Here is an 18,565-nt window from a genome sequence, read left to right on the forward strand (position 1 = left end):
AGAACATCTATCCTGCCAGTGAGGTATAATTGGCTCTAACTTTATGAGTATTTAATATGGGCTTAAGACATTAAAAGTGCTTATAAACTTTGTTCTAGTGATTATACTTCTGAGACTTTTAATCCTAATGAGTTTAATCACTGTGTATCTCTCTGTGTGGTGGTAAAAAGATACTTATTTATACCAGTGCTGTTTATACTAGTGAAACATTAGAAATAACATAAAGTGCCATAAATAGAAAATTAACTTAATATAGATTGGAATAATTAGAATATTATGGATATACTCAATGCTCTATTTTAAAGATGTGGGGAAATGTGAATTATGAAGCATTAAATGGAAAAAGCTAGCTACAAGAGAATGTTGTGAATATGATCTCAATTTTGTAAAGAAAAAGCACAGGCACAAAGAGAAAAGACTGAAATGATATAGCCTAAACTATTATATGGATTTCCTTTTAATTGTATAGTACTGGATCATCTAATATTCTTTATTACCTAATAACAAAAATGAGGCAGCTATAGAAAGAAAAACCAAAACAGGGAAGGGAGTGGAGGAAGCAGAGTTAAGCCAAATTTTGTCTTTAAAAATATAATAAGTTCACTTAAAAAAATAGGTATAATAATGACTTTTTCCTGAGAATAAAAACAAAAGTTTAAGTAAAACAAATTTCAATTTCCCTTCATTTCACCCTTACATATATGATAAGAGTTTGCTGTTAATTTTAAAAGACAGTAATGACAAGTATATTAAACTGTTTGATTTAATTTAGGGGTTTTGGATGAAACCATGTAATATGAGTAAGTAAAAGTAAAATCATACTAGGCATTTGTAATTTTTGGTTTGATTAATGAGTATTCAAAAGTATTCTTTTGTAGGGTAAAATGACATGTTTAATGTCTCCTAGTGAATTTAAATCCATGAAATGACATTTAAATTGTGAAGGTGTAATACAACTCACCTGTTCATTTATTCAACTATGAATTTATTGAGTTCCTAGTCTGGGCTAAAAGGATGGTAAATCTTTTACCTATAGAGACACTACCTTCAACAAGTTCACAGATAATTAAAAGAGACAGAAAAACAAACATGCAATTAAAATACAGAACAAGGAAGGATGTGATTAAACACAAGGGATGGAGATATCTCAGAAGTCTTCCTAAAGAAGGTGGCATGTGAGCTGAATCCCTAAATATGAATAAACCTTAACCAGGTAAAGCTGGGAGAGAGTTCCCCACCTAGAAAGCTACAGAGAAAAGGATGCATATCCAGAGGTGAGATTCAAGTGCTGAGTACAAAATACAGTGAAAAAAGAAAGACTTAAAAAAGGAGACATACATTGGAGACTACTTTGTGTATCAAAGAGCTTGGACTTCACCTTGATTGCAAATACATTTTGATGTTGAAATTGATATGGGAAAAAAAAATATGTTTAAAAAGAATACCCTAACTGTGAGGAGGAGACTGGTAAGCAGGTAAAAAAATTGAAGTTGGGGAGACCAGGTAAGAGACCTAGAAGGCATCATAGTGTGTTGGAAGCAGCAGCAGTACAGAAAAAGTGGGAATGACTAGAAAAAGCATAAGAACAGAACATATAAGACTGATAATAGACTATACCTGGGCCCAGGAGGATGAAAATAAAGGACATTAAGGTAAATTTTCATAAAATAATATTTTAAACAATTTTCCAAAATATTTTATGAAAAAGTTTAAATGTGTTCAAATGGCAAGACTCAACAGTTAAATTACTCTTTTCATTGTACCCATTCAAATAAAGTCTTCATGTGGAGAGAAAACACATAATTAGGAAATTGGCCACAAAGAATATAACAGGGCTCTTTACATAACAGTTAGAGAAGCAAGAAACATCCTTTCAACTATAAGATATCTAAAATTTTTGAAACACAGAATTAGTGAAAATATTTATATAAGCAATAAAGAATGTGTGCATTTTTTTAATGCCAAGTCAAATCTGTATGCTAAAAAAGTGTGAAAGGTCATTTGTGTTACTTCTAAGAAATTCCAGAGAAAAGCATAGTGGATGTACTCAAGGACAATTATTTAATTCATGAAGAAAATGTGATTTTACTTTTGTGTAATAAAATCCTTTAAAATATATTAAACATTTCCTGGAAGAAATTTTTATCAATATTTAAAAAGAATGAGTAACTCTAAGAGGTTATATTTTAAAATGCAATCCACATTACCAGAAAAAAAATCCAGTATCTATTAGAGCTGAAAATTAATGTTACATCCATTTCTTTAATCTGTAATCATCACACATACTTAGTAAATAGTGCAACATTCACTCATTTTTCAGTTAAGAGAGACATCAGCTATCAGGGGTCTTTAATAAAAATCATGTATTTATAATTTTGGTACAAAATATAAACAATAAAAAAGAAAATATTTTTAGACAGAACAGCTCACTCCAGATGTTACCAAGGTAACAAAACTCAATAGCTTAGAGATTTCATTCCTGAGTAAATCAGGATTTTTTATGAAAAACAAGCAAATGATTTACTTATTTGTATCAAATATAAATTCAAATTTTCATAATTTAAATGGTAAAAGAGCCAATAATGTCACTTGCCACTATTTTGTAAATCAAAATTAATACAAAGTTTTTAATGTATTAGAAAATTTCAATGTAAAGAAGTGAACAGACATTAAACTGAGGATAAATTGACTTTTTTATTGTCTAGTTTCATATAACCACATTAATAATGTTTATTCTCTCTTTTTTTAAAGATTTATTTATTTATGCATACAAGAGCTGGGGTACAGGCCAGAGGTGTGGGAGGTGAGAGGATTCACCAGAGACAGAGTGGGAAAAAGAACAGACAGATAGACCAGAGTACACTGCTGAGGGGAGCAGCAGGTGAGTCAGGAGAGGTCTGCTGTGCCATATGGTTAGCTCCCGGGCCAGGGATCGAACTCGTGCAGCAGAGGCTGCAGATCACTTCATTTGTTATGTCTTAATCCCTTGTGCCACCAGAATCTTTTTTTTAAAGATTCTTTTTTCTTTCAAATTTAAAAACCACAGTCTCAGCCTCCTAAGGCATTTGTGTATTGTAACTTACTCATTAAGCTAATTACTGCTACAATTGAAAGCCAAACAATGCTGTCTGTATTTTGATGTTGTTTGTTGTAACCAATTCACATTAGCTTATTGCTTTAAAGGGGAAAACTGACTCCTTACCCAACACAGTTTGCTCCATCCTGAGTAGTAGGTGATGTGTGGGCTGCTGACTTCTGCTACACAGGAGGAGTAGTGTTTAGGTCTGTAGGATTGACCTTCAGGTTCACAGACCCTGAGAGATGGTGCTTCTTTCAAGTTCAACCTGGCACAGCATTGCAATGAAAGACTGTATTTGTGTCCCAAAGAAAAGCAACACCTGGAGTTTTGGATGTCAGGAGTGCCCAGGGTACCTAGCAACAGGGGAGAATGTGGAATACGATGGCAGGTAATGTGGAATCTAATGACATCAGGAGGGCAGTTAGATGTGTGGCTACACTTGTTCTGTTGTTTTGATGGGACTGCTTTAGAGTAGCAGAGAGGATTGCCCAAGTTAGGTCATTTGTGGGTCTTATCTATAAGGTGTAGCAAAACTACTCATAATGGATTTACTATTCCTTTTCTTTCTCATTCCCTATTTCTCATTCCTTCCACCATTTAGTACAGACCCTAAAAATGCTCTTTGTTTAAATAATTTATAATGTGTCCGTCAACATTATTTTTTTTAAGATTTATTTATTTAAACAAGCACTGGGTACAGTCAGAAGCGCCGGAGGGTGAGAGAATTCACCAGAGCCAGAGCGGGGAGCAGAGCAGGCAGAAGGACCGAAGTACACTGCTGAGGGGAGCAGCGGGTGGCAGGAGAGGTCTGTGAGCCATGTGGGACCCTCCTTCAGTGGCCGGGGAGCAGCCGGGGATCGAACCGGCGCAGCAGAGGCTGCGGGCAGCTTTGCAACCCAGCGCTCAACTGCTGCGCCACCGGGGAGGCCCCCATCAACATTTTTTACAAAATAGTTTAATCAGTATCTTATTGAAAAATTAGCTCTCTCTTAATAAATTGAATTAACCTATAACATTATATAGGACATCTGTGTGTATCTACATGTGTACTTAAGTGTGTATATATCTGTATGTATGAGATGTGTATACATTTGAAATCTCCCAAAGTACCTGACCTACTTTCTTATTCAATTACTTTCAGTAGCTCTTCATTATAGACTTTTGGTCAAGTGCCTTAGGCAAAATGAATAAGAATATATATATATATATATATATTCACTCTCATTTTAAGACTATTGCTTGGAAATGTAGTCTTAAAGCCCAGGTCAGGTCCAAAAAGTTTTTTTTTTAACCATTTCCCCCCAAATATATCAGTTTTCTACCTCATCTTTTGATACCTCCTTTGTAAATTTCCCTTTTATATAACCATAAAACTAACTTTTAAACTCAAAATATAAATTTAAATAACCTTGCTTAAAGAGATTAATATCTTAATGTCCCCCAAATAAGAAAAAACTCCTTCAAAATCCATTTTCAACAGATTTTAAATGTAATTCTGCTTTATTACTCCTGATCTCTGCTGTCTTCTCCCAACTCAAGGGTCCCCTATAATTAAAATGAAAGCTCCCATTCTAGGCTTCATCTCACACTATGACTCCCTCTGCTCTAAGACACAAAACATAATCAAGTCTAAACTAATGCTGTGAAGCACTCACCTACCCTGTCCCTGCCCCAAGTCCTACTCCCTGACTTGTTTTTGTCTTTATGGCCCTTTTGTTCATCTGTATTAGCCACTTCAATGTTCCTTCATCATTCATTTCCCTTTTTCAAATCCTTCTGAAGACCTTTCCATTTTCAAGTTTCTATTTTGCTCATTTTCTGTAATGCAGTTTTTTAAACTTAATTAAACAGAACAAATCCTTGTTCTGTATTTTACCTTTGCTTTCATATATGCAAAAACTTAAATTACTAAGTACTGAGATCTTGCACAATACCATAAAACCTTTTGCAAATATCATCAAAAATGCAATCTTCAAGTTTTGTTTGTAGTTGCTAAATATAACCTGATGATATATTATTTGATAATACTATCTAAAACACATTTAAAAGAATGATGTTACATTTTGAAATTAAAACACTCACCCTAATGAGATGTTTACAGATAATAAACATATATGTGTATCTATAGGTATATGCAATTACTGATAGAAGGATAAAATACACTGATTTTAAAATGATAAAACCCATACTGAGGTTTAGGTTAATTAAATAATTAAAAAACTAATTCTGAGCTATCAATGGGGAAGTAAAATATATTATACTCTTTTCTTTAAAAAAATTAACCAGATACCTATTGAGTGCTAGACATTCATCTTGGTACAGTGAGCATCCATATGGAATTTATTCTTTATTATAACAAGGTAGAACATAATATCTATCCAATGTAAGATTTAAATAAGGCACAATGAATAAACAATGTTCTTCAGAGAAAGAAAAGCCATCTACCAATCACTGGGCATGAGGACAGTATCAGGAAGGACATTTTATAAGAGGTACAATTTGAAGAAGGTGAAGTATATGTAGTAGTGTATGACAGTGATAATGGGGGTGATTTCAATTCAGCACAGCAAAAAAAAGAATCAATGAAAAAAAACTGAATAGGACAGGAATAGAGTACATTCTATGTATGGCAGCAGGAAACAGTATATCATAGGGAATTGTGAATATTTTACTGTATATTTATTTTTCTGGATCACAGGTGCAATCATTAACTGTTCTCCCAGGGCATGTACTTGCAGAAGTCCACTGATTGTGTGAGTGTAGTCTGAGAGTATATCACTCTTCTATCTTGGAAACACAGTCAACTGACATAACAAAAATTTCATCCAAGTCTTTCTTCTAAATTATTTTTTAAAATAGTTGTCAATGTAATAACATCAATGACTTCTTAATTGTCCAAATAAATTACAAATGACTACTTTCATGTTTACCCATTAGCTTGTTTAGGATTTCAAATACATATATATTTTATAGAAAATTACAGACAATGTCTTTGATATTGTTGACAAGATCATTCACAATACCTGCACTCACAATACCTCTTCAGTTCTTTTCATTGATTCTTTTTAACCCCTGCATTTTTTGTTTTAACCCCTGCATTCACAATACAATGAGATATTAAACTTGAATTAGAGGTAAGTGAAAATTATGTGTATATGTGTACGTGTGTATGTATGTATATAACTGTGTGTGTCATAAACCCATAAGTTGGTCCATAGCTTCTAAGATAAGTGATCCTGAACTAGATACCATATTAATATTTTTAATTAAATGGTACCATAATAATCATAAATACCATAGGTTTTTTCAAACCCGTACTCTAACTTTTATATTAAAATCTATATTCTATTTATCAATCAGATTCTAAGTCCTCCTAAAGTTTATATTTTCCATCTTATGTGTTTTTTTGCTCCTCTATAGAACCAGCTTAGTGCTTTACACTAAGTTGATATTCATTCCCTCTCTCATATATGTATGTATATATGTATGTATTTAAGTGTGTGTGTACATATATATATATAAATTGGTAATGAAACAACATTATAAATAATAATCTGATACAGTCACCAATGTATTCATATATTGTAACTTACTTATGAATCTAATTATGGCCACAATTTAAAGCTAAAAACATTGATACTGTCTGTTTTTTGATGTTATGATCCATGTAGCAAGCAGCATATATGATACAATAGCATATTAAATTTAAAATGAATCTAAAATAATCATTATACAGTAATTTGGTATTTTTAAAGAAAGCTGATAGCTAATCAAAGGAGAGAAATGTCCCATAAACACATTAAATGAGCAATAGAAACAAGAAACAATGTCATACAGTATTATTATAAAGTCATTCTATTAGAAAATGATTTGACAATTTGTAGAAAAAGTGGTTCAGGGATTTATTATGAATTATCTCAAAGTGATAACTCAGTTAAATGGAAAAAAATGACAGGTTTAGGGTAAGTCATTCTAAAAAGAAATATTCTAATTAAAGCTAAAACTTATGTGATCCAAAAGGACTTTCCCATAAGTTGGCATTTAATCAAATAACAACTTAAGAGGTTTTTTTTTTTTTTTAAACATTACCAATTATAAATCAGGAAACCCTTTATCCTGGAAAGTTAATAGCATACAAATGTTAACGAGCTACATGGACCTTCACTTTCTTCAAATTTTCCTTGCAGCAAATACTGTTGGGTCTACCTCACAGAACTCCCCTTGTTTTTATTTCACAGTGATAAGTTACTAGTGACCTTGGTTTTATTTTTGTCTATTAACCTTTTCAATGGCCTGTTTGCGATCCTAATTTCTTCACTTAATTGACCAAATCAGCCATTGTTCTGCCTGATGTATTTTTCTGAGTTCTGTCCAACCAGACAACAACAATGAATTTCCTTTCATTCACTGTCATGACCCAAGACCCATTAACTCTCCTGCTCTGTATCACATCTAGTGCATAGGAACTTTCACTGCCAAACCATGTCCTATTAGACATCGCCATAGTTCCACTGATGATGAAACCATAGTAAAAGATCAGAAGAACAAAAATAGGAGACTTGTGCCTGCCTTGATAAGATATGATGACAAAGGATAGCAGCTAACTATAAAATATAGGGGCTTGCATCCTCAGTGAGAGAGCATCCAGTGTTGTGGAGTATTGATACACCCATTTCAATGTGAAGGTAGTTCTTAAAACTTGACCTCTTTACCTCTAAGAAGGCAGTTTCATGAGTAGGGTTCATCCAGTCCACTAAGTGCTATATTTAGGCATGTTAAGTCCTCCTTCATAGAGTGGACGTGTAATAGAAATATCTCTGTCAGGTCCCAATGGCAAATAAGCAGGTTGCTCAAAACCTGCAATATAATAGTTTCCTTGTCAATCTGTCTATGACCACATTAAAAGAAATTCTTCATGAAAACATTAAAAATTATCAAGTTTTCTAAAATCATGTTATTTGATATCATTCATCCCTGGATGTCAAATGAAGTTGTCTTTGGCTATAAATATCATGTAATTGGTCAGCTTGCAGTCTTCTAATCATGGTGACATTGCAAGTTCATCTGCATTTATAATAACATAAGGGTTACTTAGTTTACACTAGTGAAAAATTGAAAATGAAAATTATCAGTCATGTTTCTCTGATTCTGAAAAACTCTACAATTGTACAATCACTTTCATGAATAGGCTCAAATAAAATCCACTAAATGGACAAGACTTTAAGCAGTAAGTCTAGTTATACATTTTCCTTAGAACAAAGACAATCTGAGGACACTTTATACACAGTTTCTTTTGCATAACATAAGTGATACAGACACTTGAAAAACTCAGAGGACTTTTTAATGGAAGTTAGTGGAAGAATGATACTGATATTGATAAATCTTCCATAATAGGACATGGATTTTAAAATATTGACATCCATTCAATGTCCCTCTAAAAACAACTATAATAAAGGTGACTTTAATAATCAAGTATGCAGTGTGAATTTACTCATTGGTATTAATCATCCTACTTGGCCACAAACCCAGGTTTGCTCAGTGAGATAATAAATAGAATGGCAAGCAAAGAAAGGAGGGTGGATATGGTTATAAATAGAGGTTTCATTCACATGTTGATCTGACTACTCTGTTTGCCAACAAGTTACCAAAGTACAGAACATAGAGAAACATGCCAACATGCCTATGCCAGAGCAATTCTATTAGATACCTTTAATTAAAAGAGGTAGTTACTTCTCCTTAGTAGATTGTACACAATTTATTTTTCATTTGTTCCTGTATTCCTTGCTCTTCTTTCCTTTAACACTAGTAAAAATGAAACTCAAAATGTTTTATATACTACCCTTTTCTTCCCACCTAACATTAATTTTAATTAAGGGAATCAACATAGTAAACAATGAAGTAATTAACGTGTTTCCCTTGGAGTTGATGCTATTATTATATATTCCATCACTGACAAACTATGAACCTTATAAAATGATAAAGTGAACTACTAAAAATTCAGCTATTTTAATCACTGAGAGATTGTGCATGAGCCTGGGGGCTACCTTTCAGGATGTGCTATATATTCTAATCCACTATTTTACTTGCAACTGCTTCCTTTTAGCCAAAATATCAGCCTGGAAAACAAGCCTTTCCAAGCATGAAAGTGACACTACTCACAATTTTTCTCTCCATTGGTAGGTTCTGTTGGCCTCAGGAACTACACTTCTAAGAAATCAGGCAACTGGCCATTTTACAACAGTTTGGTCAACAAAGGAATAGACAAAAAAATAGACATTTGTTGGTTGGTCTTTTGACCAAATAACATAATGAGTTGGGTTGAGCCCACAAGATATCCTAAAACATTTATCATATTATTCTGCAAAAGGAAATATAATGTCAACTCATTTCCTTTTTTTTTTTTTAAGATTTATTTGTGCATACAAGAACTGGGGTACAGGTCAGAGGTGCAGAGGGTGAGAGGATTCACCAGAGACAGAGTGGGGAACAGAACAGGCAGATTGACCAAAGTACACTGCTGAGTAGTGAGTCAGAAGAGGTCTGCTGTGCCAGGATTGCTTCCTGGCTGACTGGGAATCAAACTCAAGCTGCAGTGGCTGCTGATAACTTCATAGATTGAGTCTTAACCCTTGAGCCACCAGGGAGGCCCCTGCCAAGGCATTTCCTATAGTCAGCAACAACATCTCATTCCTTTGCATGACATCCTACCTGGCAAATATCCTGAGTAATTTGAAAGGAAATATGTAATGTGTAATGGAGCTGGTTAGTCACAAATACTGGCAATGATTTTGGAGATACAGAAATTCGGAGTTCAATATTTACTGGAATTTCTTTATTTGTTGTGAAGTATCTGATGATTAAATCTGTATTTCTCTTTTTCTTAAGCTTTATCTCTGCTGTTGTATTCAGAGTTTGGCAGTCATAGATAAATATCCTAACTGACTGCAAGTGTTTCATAACTAAAAGAGCAATGAGTAGTATTACTTGGTGATATGGCCTCAGAGAACGGAGACATCATTTCTGTGTACAATAGTTGGGCATGACTTACTTTTAGTTGCATTGGGGGAAAAATTAGGTTTGTAGTTTGTAAAACATAATGTTAAATAGAATTGCTTTTGGGTATATGAGAAAATTATGGTTTATATGTTAACATTAGGTGTTCATATATGTGGGAGTGTAAGTTAAAAGCCAAATGATGGTGTGTACTAAACACCATCAAGACAGAAAGTTTATCCATCTAACCCCCTCCTAAAGCACATTTGCAGGCTCTAGCATGATCCCTTGCTACCTTGGAACAGTTTGGAGCTGTGAGACAGAAAAAAGAGGGAATCATTGGAGTTATGCCTTTTAATGCTAACTTTAAGAAAGAACGTGTAAAAATTACTGTCACTGGAGTATCCTCGTTTTTCTAAAATTGGGGCTGCCTTTAGTTTTTGCCTGTGCAGATTATTAGACAGCCAATTCCTCTATGAATTTTGTGAAAATCTCCATCCTTGCCAATAGATTCCCAATTTTTCTATTGTTTTTGCTGAATTTAGCTAAAGACAATTTTCTGATTTGAAAAATCAACCTTCACTAATATGTAATTGTTTTGCTTTTGAGAAACTCATAGAAATGTTAACTTATTGAATTATGGTAAAAATATAACTTGTTGAAGGCTTTTGAAATCAAATAATATAGTAAAATCAAAGAACTAGAAGATGCAAACCCTGAAAAGAGAACACATTCAGAGATTCTGGGGGGAGATCTAATAAATCAAATATTTGAAGATATTAATGTTTTTTATTGCCAGATTACCAGTAATTAGAAGATATACCATATACTTCATACGGGAAATCACTCTGACAAAATTATCAAATTATCAAATAATTTCTAATCTCATCTTTTAATTGAACTAACATTTCATTGTATGTTCCAGGTGTTCATTGTTTAGGTTTCTCTATCTCTTCATGTATTTAATTATAAAATGTAAGCAATTAGAAAGCAAGTTCCAATTCTTAATTCCTTCATGAATTTTTGATTGTTCTATAGTAAATATTCAATAACTATTTGTTGAACTGAGCAATCAATCACATATCTAGTGTCTGATTAAAAAATACATTATGTATCTTTTTATATCCTTATATATGTTCTTAATCTACTTATTGTATATATTACTGCATTATCCACTGTGTTGTAAGAAGAATATGAAAGTGCTCCTCCCATAAGATTCCACAACATAATTCCCAGAACTTGTAAATATGATGAAATACCACTCCTTTTATTTGTGGTATGGCATGGGGCACAATGGATATTAAATAAGGAAATTATTTGAGTGGCTCTGATCTAATTACAGGAGGGAGTGCTTCAAAGCTCAGAGCTTTCTCTGGTCAGTGACAAAAAGGGAAACCAGAGATATTCAAAGCACAAAGGACTTTCAGTATGCCACCCATGGTTTAAAGAGAGAGGCTATGACATAAGAATTGTCTTAGGAACTGCAGTTAGACTCAAGGAAATGACAGAGACTAGGACAGTAGACAAGGAAACAGAACCCCAGTCTTTCAACCATAGGGAACTAAACTCTGCCAATAAGCTAGAATAAGTGGATTCTTATCTGAAGAGCCTCCAGATAAGAGAATGGACAGACTAACACCTTGATTTTGAGCATGGAATCCATAAGAGAATTCTTGGAATTCTCCCCTATATAACTGCCAGATATGAATGCTAAGCTATTTGTAGTACTTTATTATACAGCAGTATAAAATGAATACAGTAATAAACATGAATTTGAGACCACTCAAAATTATTCAAGTATATTTCAAATGATATATATGTATGCATGGTTCTTAAAATTTAATTGCTTCAGAATTTCCCAGGCAAACTGTTAACAATACAGATCCACTTAAACACTTCTAACCCAACAAAACTGAGAAAGTGTAACAGGGGCAGAGAATCTAGAAACAGTTCTCATACAAGAGTATTGGGGTCACATGTGAGAATTTACTATAGAGAACTAATATGAAGAAATTAATAATTTATCTATGACTAGTTAGTATAGGAGGCAACTGTTGATTCCCAGAGAAATAAATATGGCTGGCAGTCCTCAAATTCAAGTTCAGTAAGACTGGACCTGAGGATATTTTAATCCTGCTTAATTAATCTCTGGGGATTTTCAGAAAAACAAGCCATAACCCAAATATCCTCTCTTTTGACAAGAATTAATAAATGAGAACACTTAATTGCCAGGATGGCTCCACTTTCAAAAGACTCAAGAAAGGATATGATTTTGCCCAAAGAGTTAATGTGATTACAACTGAAGATCTACAGATATTATTTCAGGGAAAAGGATCACCTTTATTAATTCCTGGGAAAGAAGGTCTCTACCAAGTTCAAATATATGTTTGCAAAATTAAGAATCCTACTCTGCCCGTAAAGCAGAGCTGTGTACCATCTTAGTATTCACATGTGCAAAAGTCACTCAATTTTGCTCAGAGTAGGTAAAGAGTATCACTGTAGTGAATACTGTCAACATCTTCAAGGTTTGTTCTCTGGGTCCTTCATATTCTTTTTCCCGTTTTTATGATAAACCTCTAGCTATTTGTATGTACACTAGTTTGCTGAAAAATCATTTTGCTGAAGAATAGATTGACAGATTGATTGATTCTCCTTTGACTGAAATTCCTCCATAGAAAAATGTAACTTCAGCTATGCACTTGTAATTTAAACCTTTTATCTCTAATTGTAGAATGAAAGCCTTTTTTTCTTGGTATTTTCAGCCATTACCAAGTAAGTGAAGAATGATATTGTGTTCTAAGAGTATGTACAGAGGGAAAAATCCTGCAATAGTACTAGATCTATTTAATTCTGAGATTTTGGAGTAATTTAGAGGCTAGAGATTGGAGCACATACTTTGTGATATTCTTGCTAAAGTCCTCCTACTTCCTCCCCCCAAATTTCCTTTCTCTGCTGTAATGGGTGAGTCAGGACCATTCATAGAGGAAAATGAATCTCTTATCCCCTGCAGTGGGGAGACACATGAACCACCAAACATTTGTTGGGCTTGAAGAACAAGTAAATCCTAACATAAATATTCTAAAAGCATTCCCCCTACACTCCTTCATTTTATACTCTAGTCATTTGTTGGTTGGTTTGCTCTCAGATGCTGTCTTCTCCCTATCCTTGAAAACCATTTCCCAGAGTATCTTACCTATTGTCTTTTGTCTTGATTCAAACAATGGAAGATACTGTCAGAGATTAAATATGGGAGGAAAAAATGCCTGCGTATTCCCCCACACCCATACCATGCACACTCTCTCTCCTTGCCTCCCTCCCTCCCTCCCTCCCTCCCTCCCTCCCTCCCTCCCTCCCTCCCTTCTTCCTTCCTTCCTTCTGTACTTCCTTCCTTCCTTCCTAGATTCATTTATTTATGCATACAAGAGCTGGGGTACAGGCTGGGCCAGAGGTGTGGGGGGTGAGAGGATTCACCAGAGACAGAGTGGGGAACAGAACAGGCAGACTGAGGAAATACACTGCTGAGGGGAGCAGCAGGCGAGACAGGAGAGGTCTGCTGCACCATGTGGGCTGCTCCCTGGCTGGGGATCTAACTCAAGCTGCAGTGGCTGCAAGACCAGCCTCATAGGCTGCATCTTAACCCCTGCGCCACTAGGGAGGCCCTGTGCCAGGAAGTATTTTCTATGAATCTGATTCAACCAGGTAGCTCAGGCTCTTTGGCTCTAGTAATGCCAATGCCAATACCTCACCTCCTTTTCCAGCTCTGACTGGAGTGGCAGTATCCTGTGTTTTTTTGTAAGTCATTTATTTTATTTTTTTCATTTTTTCCCTCAATTTTTTAATTTTATTTTATATATTTGTACATCATTTTTCATTTTTGCACAATGTGTGCATTTTCATCTTGGTTATAGTCTCCATACAATTCCCTCCCTCCTTGTTTTGATCCTACTCCCTTATCCTTCCCAAACCCCCACCACCACCCCGTAGTGGGTCTCTGGTTTATAGTTGTTTATTGATTTTAATTTTTATTTTATTATAATCAGTCTTTTTCCTGGTTCCTTATTTAGGTTTTCTAAGATCCTGTTATGATTATCCTCTGTTATTAATTCCTGTTTTGCTTGTACTATCCCCCTATTTTTTTTAAAGATTTATTTATTCATGCACACAAGAACCAGGGTACAGGCCAGATGCCCAGGAAGGTGAGAGGATTCACCAGAGACAGAGTGGGGAGCAGAACAGGCAGACTGACTGAAATGCACTGCTGAGGGGAGCAGCAGGCGCAACAGGAGAGGTCTGTCATGCCATGTGGGATTCTTGCTGGCCAGCCAGGATCGAATCTGCACTGCAGAGGCTGCGAACAGCTTCATAGCATTGTGCTCAACCGCCTGCACCACCAGAGGATGCCCAGTTGTGCCTTTTATTAAGTTATTCCGATGATGACATGGAAAGGGGTCTATTTCCTAATTGTATTTCAACCAAAACAATTGGCCAGACATGGGCCTAAAGACTCCTGTTTTCTAGCATACCTGATATTATAGTTAATGTTTTGTGATTTTTTTTCTTCATATAGTCAGCTCATCATTTGATATCCAATACATTTTCACTGAGCCTTATTTAATGTTTCTCCATCTGGAGTTGAAGTCCATAATCATATTAATGAATATGTTGACTTTAAAGCCAATAAGAATTTTGGTGGAAAATATGAAGAATTATTATTTAGATACTTGTCAAAGGACTATTAACTTTCTAACAAATACTAAATTATTCTGATTTGTTTAAGCAAAAGGGAATGTAATAGATTCATCTGTATTATAGCAATTGCTTTGGATCATTAAATGTTTTAACTATGCAAATCATTTTGGTAGTAATTACTTTTACAATATTTGAAATGGACCTGGGAAAAAGATAACACCATCAGTTTTTCTATGTTGAGGATCTTGGTAAAGATAAAATGAGAAACTTGCTTAAGTCACTTTGACTGTGACAAATATAAGTTTAGAAAGTGGCTTCCTAGTCCAGACCAAGTTTCTGTTTAAATGCTGCTACACATTGGGCCTCCCTGGTGGCGCAGAGGTTAAGTCTTAGCGCTACGAAGCTATCTGTAGCCACTGCAGCACCATTTTGAACCCTGGTCGGGGAGCTAACCCACATGGCACAGCAGACCTCTCCTATCTCGCTCACTGCTCCCCTCAGCAGTGTATTTCACTAGATTTGCCTGTTCTGCTCCCCACTCTGTCTCTGGTGAACCCTCTCACCTCTCTGCACCTCTGGCCTACACCCCAGCTCTTGTATGCATAAATAAATATATATTAAAAAATAAATAAATACTGTTACACCTCAGTAGAAAACACATATTTAGGAATTATAAGAAGAATCTGAAATAGGCAAGTGGTAGCTATATAGTAAAAAGAAATGTTAACATTAGATTTAGGAGGCTGTAAAGACATTATTAAATTGAAAGGTATCATGTGAAGTTGCTATTTTATAGTATTTCACAAAATCAGGAATAACAGTGAGCTGCCTGCTACTGTGACTTGAAGTAATATGCCAAACTTGGAACTGTGGCCAGTGTAACAAAGAATTGAAATACTGCACACGAACAGCAATAAGCAAGAAAGCAGTAAAAGTTATTTAAAGACAAAGGCCAGCTCCTGGGAGCAAAGCCAAACTGGTTAAAGGAACAGGCTAACTCCTGCCAGAAGGAAGTAGTCTTGAGATTTATATAAGGACAAATAGGAAGCTCTCGTGCACACGGAGGGGTCCCAATTGGGTTGCTGCTGGTGTAAACAACTTAGGGGTTTTTATAGTTATGCTCATGTTTTGGGTCTAGGGGAATGAACCATGGTGATTGTACAATTTTTGATTGATCAATCTTGGCCAATGTCCTAACAGTGATAAGGTTGTGGGCTTTATTTGTGATTGATTTTTCTCTCTTGGTATATCACAAGGTCTAACCTCTCACTACCACTTACTGTAACAAAGACTTTCTGCCTACTTTCTTGCAATTAGCATAAACTGTACAGCCACCGTGTTTCTATATATACAGATGGACTTCTGCATTTATATCACCAAGCTTTTATGAGTACAAGTTGACCAATTATATGATTATTTTATAGCCAAAGATAATTGTATCTGACCTTCAGAGAAGAATAACTGTTACCATTTTAGGAAACTTGTGAAAATAATAGGAGATAAAAACAATAAGAAAATAATTTACAAATATATAAGATAAAAGAAAATTAACATCAGTATTTGGAGGATGCAGAAAATGAGCTTTCTAGTGTAGAAGAGTAATGTATTTGCTATATTTCTATCTAAAATGTGATTCCTGCAATTGATCTAATTTATATTTCAAGAGGATTTTGTAAAATAAAAGATAGGCATTATTGTCTCATTTTACTGATGTGACATCATTTAAATCTTAAAAAGATCTTGTGATTCCCTAAGTGTAGGTAGCAGATTTAATGAATGGCAAAGTTGGCTTTTGATGGCATATGTCTCATTCCAGCACTCAGATCCACTGCATTATATTGTCTCTCCAGAAGGCAGGCTTTGGAAATTGTTTGAGTATGGAATTAGCTGAAAATAAAATAAACTATGAAGGAGATGGAGAGGGAGAAGGAAAATAATGACAAGGAAGCGTGTCACAAGCTTTAAAACAGGGACTTCTCAAGTAGACAGAATTTGTATTTAGTGAAGATTACAGAGGCCAGGATTCATGGTATGAGTAGAAATGTCCTGGGAGATGTCAGGGATACTCAATAAATGAAATAAAATGATAGTGATGGATCATTAGTGTGGAGTATGGGGACATTGGAGAAATGTTCTCCAAGGTTATATGCTCTTTCTCTTCCTCTGATTACATCTACTAAATTATAAACAGTACAAGGACAGAGGCTACATTTTCTCATTGCTGAATAATCTGAATTTAGTATTTTTTGTTTAGTGAATATTCACCCAAGTCCTTAAGAATTCAATTGATAATTCTAAACCACATTGACCCTATTTTCTAACCTCATATTTTTCATAGTTCCAAACCTTTTATATTATTATTACACACTAATTTTTCATATATGTAAGTCATATTTTCCCAAATGTATATGGACAATGAGGGCCTTTGCATAAAGTAGTGTGGGTATATATCCAAGTTGAAACAGGCTTTTAAAAAGTAAATAGATTGAGTTGGAGAAAAAGTAAAAAACAACTAAGATTTAAAAGCATTCCCAGGTGATGAAGTACTCTCTTTATAGTAGTGGTATATATACTCATTTTCTTTTATACTGTTTCCATCATGAAAAGACATTGAATTCTCTTCAAGTAAGATTATTAAATGTGTCTTGGTTGAACATTAAAAATAATTGGCCTAAAGTTATGTACTAATGTATCAATTTAAACTCTCCAAATAACACCAACAAAGAGTTCTTACAATGTGATTATTCCTAATTAGTCAAGATCCATGCAAAATACACTCCAGCTTTCAAGCTATTATACCAATGTGATGCAAGCATGACCATTTATAAAACCTATTTTGAATAAAGTACAGTGGATTCTGGCTTGAAAGTCCCCATTTCTTGACTTGAACCACAGAGGAAACATTTATTGAGTTTTAAATGATTGTTTTTGAGAGGTCCACAGCTAAATGTGCCTTTCCAAGGTCTATTCTCAGTGACTTTTCATGCAAAGAAACTAAACAGTATTACTAATTACACATTTTATGTAGTAATTTCTTATCTATACTTGTCCTAAGAACAGATTAACCTACCAATAGCCTACTGCCTTGGTAACAACACGACATAATCATGCCAAAACAGTGTCAAATCATAAGAGATCAAAACCATAAAAAATGTGGCGTGGGGTCAAAACAGAAAAATGAGTGAGATAAAAAAGATTCTATCTCTTGGAATTTGAACCTAATACCTTTCTGCTCAGCATTTGGGTAAAAGATGAGCAGCATCAAAATTACTTCTATAACACCTATTTGAAAAACCAAACCCTTGGCTTTATTCCAGACCTGCTGGATTAGAATCTGTATTTTAACAGGACTCCCAGACAATTTATTGCATTCTATGTTAGCCCAAACTCCTAACTTGGTTACTAGTTGCAACTGCAACCAAAAGAAGGATTTAAAGGAACATTGGTCTGGAGAGGATATAGGAGTTCATGCATAAGATAAATTAATCAGAGAAAGCCAGAACCAGGGAATAGATGGACACAGAGAAGAGGTATACAATAAAGGAACTATGCAGGAGAATATTGTCACACAGTCTTGGTGTCAGCATAATTAGTAACTGTACCCCCTTTGACTTTCAAATGTATTCTGGTTTGGACAATAAATTATATGACAATCTGCATAGATTAGTGTGAGGTTAAGTTTAATTCATGGCCGGTGGTTCTGTACTTCCTATTCTTGGATTTCTTAGTTCACTGTATCTCTAATTGTGACATATCATCCTTACAAAAATTGACACTGCCCTTATGCCTATATTATCTGAAGTA

General features: G+C 34.6%; 1 protein-coding gene across 5 annotated transcripts in view; it reads right to left on the bottom strand.

Annotated features, from left to right (window-relative positions):
* The window catches only part of NOL4 (nucleolar protein 4), a gene marked incomplete at both ends in the record, with an annotated part of 302,349 nt that overhangs the window by 125,666 nt on the left and 158,118 nt on the right, over positions 1-18,565 (bottom strand). The gene's annotated exons all lie outside the window — the stretch shown is intronic.

This window comes from Talpa europaea (assembly GCF_964194135.1).
Source record: "Talpa europaea genome assembly, chromosome: 13".
Classification (NCBI taxonomy): domain Eukaryota; kingdom Metazoa; phylum Chordata; class Mammalia; order Eulipotyphla; family Talpidae; genus Talpa; species Talpa europaea.